The sequence below is a fragment of the Bubalus kerabau genome, chromosome 4, assembly GCF_029407905.1.
Source record: "Bubalus kerabau isolate K-KA32 ecotype Philippines breed swamp buffalo chromosome 4, PCC_UOA_SB_1v2, whole genome shotgun sequence".
Taxonomy (NCBI): domain Eukaryota; kingdom Metazoa; phylum Chordata; class Mammalia; order Artiodactyla; family Bovidae; genus Bubalus; species Bubalus kerabau.
In genome coordinates, this window is record NC_073627.1 from 163,463,476 (window position 1) to 163,468,639 (window position 5,164).

General features: G+C 58.7%; 1 pseudogene; it reads left to right on the plus strand.

Annotated features, from left to right (window-relative positions):
• The first annotated feature begins 2,779 nt into the window (after nt 1-2,779).
• LOC129651751 (2-hydroxyacyl-CoA lyase 2-like) lies at nt 2,780-4,682 on the plus strand (annotated as a pseudogene).
• The last annotated feature ends 482 nt before the right edge of the window (nt 4,683-5,164 follow it).

Sequence of the window (5,164 nt, forward strand, 5' to 3'; positions counted from 1 at the left end):
ATGAGCCATCTTCTTGTGGTGTCTTCAGATCATTACCGATTTTTCCATGGCCCCTGCAACCCCGAGCTTTCCCCTGAGATGAGTCAGGCCCCAGGAAGCCTGTTGCCTGCCCCTGCTCGAGACCAGAGTCTATTCAGGGGCCGCTGGGCACAGGCAGCGTGCGGGGTGTGTGCAGGTCCACACCAGCCCGATTAGCGGAGAGATGTCCGGGATGACTCGTTCCCAGGTGTGCTCTGATTCCAAGAAGTGAGAGGGTTTGGGGAACAAGATAGCCTCGGAGAGAGCCCAGCCACACGACCTTGCCCACTGTGAAACAAACTTGGGGCTTATGCGTGCTTCCCCAGGGAGAAAGAAATCCATGGGCTCCATTGGATCCTCAAACAATGACCCCCAAAAGATGAAGAGTCTTAAAGTGGGATTTCTCAGCCTTGGCGTTGTTGGCATTTAATATCTTGCAGCATTCATAAATGCAACTGAAAATGTCCCCAGATGTCACCAGTGTCCCCCGGACCCAAACATGAGGGCCGGCTCGACAGGCTGGACCAGGAGCAGGGATGAATGAAACGAAAGTTGCTCAGTCGTGTCTAACTCTTGGCGACCCAAAGGGCTACACAGTCAATGAAATTCTCCAGGCCAGAATACTGGAGTAGGTAGCCTTTCACTTCACCAGGGGATCTTCGCAACGCAGGGATCGAACCCAGGTCTCCTGCATTGCAGGCAGATTCTTTACCCGCTGAGCCCCAAGGGAGGCCCAAGGGAAGCCCAGGAGCAGGGGTAGGGGGATGCAAAAGGACAGTGAAGCAAGAGGAATGGGGGCAGATAAGCAAGTCTGCCCTCCTGAAATGTCTGCTGGCCTGGTCGTCTGCAGTTATGACTGGGCAGGGTGTGGAGGTCACAGGGGCTCAGAGGTGTGTAACCCCCTTTGCTCCCTCTGGGCCAGCAGGTGTGTGAGGCTGAGCCGCTCCGAGGCAACATGGGCTTCGAGCCCCACACAGATGGGGCCCCTGTGTGCAGCGTGAGCCTTTCTCCCGAGTCAGGAGATTTATTGTTGAGAAGACACCCCACGATGACCGGGGGAAGACTGGCCTGGATGAGGTAGCGGTCGATTGGTGGATCTTAGGGACACAGAACATTGAGTGTCCCAGGTGGGGCTTCTGATACCAACGACCACAAACTGGGGTGGCGGGAAGGCTTAAAACAATACTAATTGATTCTCTCCCAGTTCTGGGGGCCAGAAGTCTAAAGTCAAGGGTCAGCAGGACCGGGCCCCCCGACCTGGGCTCTGGAGGAGCATCACTCCCAACTCTTCCAGTTTCTGGGGCTCCAGGTGTTCCTGGGTTTGTGGCCACATCCCCCAACCTCTGCTTCCTCCTCACACGGCCTCCTTGTCTCTGTGTGCCTCTCCTCTTCTTATAAAGACACCCATCATCCTGCATAAGGCCCACCTAATCCACTGTAACCTTATCTAACTTGATTTCATCTGCAAAGACCCCATTTCCAAAAAAAGGCCCCCTGGCAAATATGGGGAGTTGGGATGTGGGTGTCTCTTTTGGAGGGCACCATTCACCCTGCCACAAAGCTGAGCCCTTACACACGAGCGGTTATCCCAGGAGTAGGGGGAGCTCACACGGGACCCCTCGAGTACAGCCATGGGTGGGGGAGACATGGTGCGTGGTTGGAGGGCTGAGCAGGGTAGGTGGTCTGTCGGGGACCAAGCCTTGGCCTGGCTGCCTCAGTGCAGGGTCCCCGGCTGTGCATGGAAGCCCCTGAGGTCATCAAGATGCAGGTTCTGACTTTTAGCAGGTCTAGGAGTGCCCCACAGTGCGCTTCTCACCTGCTCCCAGGGTGTATAAACTGATGACCCTGGTCCATGCTTAGAGGTGCAAGGAGCATGCAGGCCTGTTTCCCAGGAGCTGTCGGAAACTTCCCCAAGGAAGCCCCCCCCACACTGTCCACGCAAGTCCCCAATCCCCTGTCCAGTGCCCCAGAGGTACCCCAGACAGAGACCTGTACACAACACTGGGTGCCCGGGCCAGGAACCCAGTGGAGGGGGAAGTGGTGGGTCTGGAAGAAATGTGCTCATAACTTTGCGTATAGGACAGATGGAGGCTGAGCCTGGCTGACTGGCTGTGACCACAGGTGATCCACTTGCCCCCCCCCCCCCCACCCTCTGCCAGGCACTGTGGGCCCAGAGGAACTCAGCTTAAAAATTGCTTCCCCACCCACCCACAAGAGGGGCCCTCATTGTCAAATTAGGATCTGACACCTTGATCCAGAAGATGGCCCCGAAGTCAGTTTCATGCATGAAGGTCCAGGAGGGGTGTCATACCAGAGACCCCTGGGGGGCAGACAGGATGGAAATGGTGGGGAAAGGTCCTGGAGGCAGGCGGCCCAGGCCTGCGTTCTGCAGAAGCGCCTCTTCCGCCCATCCCCCACTGCTCTGTCCCTCCGATGGCGGTGGGGTTAGTGGCCAGGGTTCCCAGGAAACGGACAAGAGCAGCTTGTGGGGAATTCCTCTGGAGCCAGCGCCATTTCCTATGGATGAAGGGTAAAGTGCCACGGGGGTAGGAGGAGCATCCTGAAACGATCTGACCTTGACTCAGGGCCTGGGGTCCGGAGTCAGATTGAAGTCCAGGAACTCGCTGCAGCGGGGGGTTCGGCTTCAGGACAAGGGGCACGCTGACTTGGGGGTGTAGTCGTGGGGTGGTCTCACCACTAGGACGAAGATTCGGGTCCTTGATATCAAAGAGAGGCGGGGCTTCCCGCCGACCCATTGAGAAGCAGGTGTCAGCTCATGGAGACCGCGGCAGCTGCCGCCCCAACTTGGGGCTGCTTCTCCTCTTTCCTGCTCCTGGCCTTTGGGACGCTAGTGGCCGCCTTGCTGGGCGCCGCTCACCGCCTGGGGCTCTTCTATCAGTTGATGCACAAGGTGGACACGGCAAGCATCCGGCATGGTGGGGAGAATGTGGCAGTTGTGCTGAAGGCCCACGGTGTGTGCTTCCTTTTCACGCTGGTCGGCGGGCACATTTCGCCACTGCTGGTGGCCTGTGAGAAGTTGGGCATCCGCGTGGCGGACACCCGCCACGAAGTCACAGCTGTCTTTGCCGCTGATGCTGTAGCCCACCTGACCGGGGCGGTGGGCGTGGCAGCAGTGACGGCCGGCCCCGGCCTCACCAACGCAGCGACTGCGGTGAAGAATGCTCGGTAGCCCAGTCCCCAGTCCTGCTCCTGGGTGGTGGGGCCAGCACCCTGCTGCCGAATCAGGGTGCACTCCAGGCAGTTGATCAGATAGCCCTGTTCAGGCCGCTCTGCAAGTTTTGTGCTTCTGTGTGGAGAGTGCGGGATATCATCCCCACTCTGAGCACCGCGATGGCCGCTGCACAGTCGGGCACCGCCGACCCGGTGTTTGTGGAACTGTCTCTGGATGTGCTGTACCCCTACTTCCTCGTTCAGAAGGAGATGGTGCCAGGTAAGCCGCCCAAGGGCCTCATGAGTCGAGCGGTCCACTGGTACTTAGCGAATTCCCTGGCCAACCTCTTTGCAGGAGCTTGGGAGCCTCAGCCTGAGGGGCCTCTGCCCCTGGACATTCCCCAGGCCTCCCCCCAGCAGGTTCAGCAATATGTGGAGATCTTGAGTCGGGCCAAAAGGCCCCTCATGCTAATTGGGAGCCAGGCCCTGCTGCCTTCGACATCCTCAGACAAACTTCGGGTTGCCGTGGAGACCCTGGGCATCCCTTGCTTCCTGGCGGGGATGGCACAGGGACTGCTGGGCCGCAGCCACCCCCTCCACTTCCGGCAGAACCACAGGGCCGCCCTGAAGGCAGACGTGGTTGTCCTGGCAGGAGCAGTGTGTGACTTCCGCCTGTTGTGGGCGTGTCCTCAGCTGCAGCAGCAAACTCATTGTTGTCAACCGTGACCGGAAGGAGATGCTGATCAACTCAGACATTTTCTGGAAGCCCCAAGAGGCTGTGCAGGGAGATGTGGGCTCCTCGTGGTGAAGCTGGTGGAGGGCCTCCAGGGTCGGATGTGGGCCTCAGACTGGGCAGAGGAGCTTCGGCAAACTGACCAACAGAAGGAGCAGAACTTTCGGGAGAAGGCAGTGATGCCCGTAGCCCAGCATCTTAACCCAGTGCGGGTCCTGCAGCTGGTGGAGGACACTCCGCCTGACAACTCCATCCTGGTGGTCGATGGCGGGGACTTTGTGGGCACAGCTGCCTACCTGGTGCAGCCCCGTGGGCCCTTGTGTTGGCTTGATCCTGGGGCCTTTGGGACTCTGGGGGTTGGTGCCGGATTTGCGCTTGGGGGCCAAACTGTGTCGGCCGGATGCTGAGGTCTGGTGCCTGTTTGGGGATGGAGCGTTTGGCTATAGCCTAATCAAATTTGACACCTTCGTTGGACACAAGATCCCAGTGATGGCCTTGATAGGAAATGATGCTGGCTGGACCCAGATTTCCAGGGAGCAGGTGCCCTCTCTGGGCAGCAGTGTGGCCTGTAGCCTGGCTTACACTGATTATCACAAGGCAGCCCAGGGACTGGGGGCCCAGGGCTTGCTGCTCTCACGCAAGAGTGAGGATCAGGTGGTCAGGGTGCGTGACGCCCAGCAGCGGTGCCAAGAGAGCCCCCGGCTGTGGTCAGCATCCTCGTCGGGAGCACGGACTCCGGGATGGCTCCATTGCCATGTAGGGCCTCGTGGGTCAGTGCTCTTGGCTCTCTTCCCACCCCTGGACTGTGCCTAGCTGGCTTGGAGTTTCATCCTTTCCTGCCCTGGGCCTAAGCCATGAGGCCCAGTGACCCTGCAGTCTTCCCTGAGGACAGGGAGGGGCTGGAAGGAGTCAGAGCTAAGAGAGGCTCTGACAGCCCTGGGGAGTCCTTGGGCCTATTTGTGAGCTCACCTGTGTCCTTTCTCCCCTCCTCACTTGTTCAGTCGCTACGTCGTGTCCATCTCTTCGTGACTTCATGGACTGCAGCACGCCAGGCTCCTCCATCCCTCCACTAACTCCCATAGTTTGCTCAAATTCATGTCCATTAAGTCGGTGATGCTATCTAACCACCTCATCCTCTGCTGCCTTCTTCTCCTTTTGCCTTCCGTCTTTCCCAGCAACAGGGTCTTTTCCAATGAATTGGCTCTTTTGCATCAGGTGGCCAAAGTATTGCAGCTTCCTTTC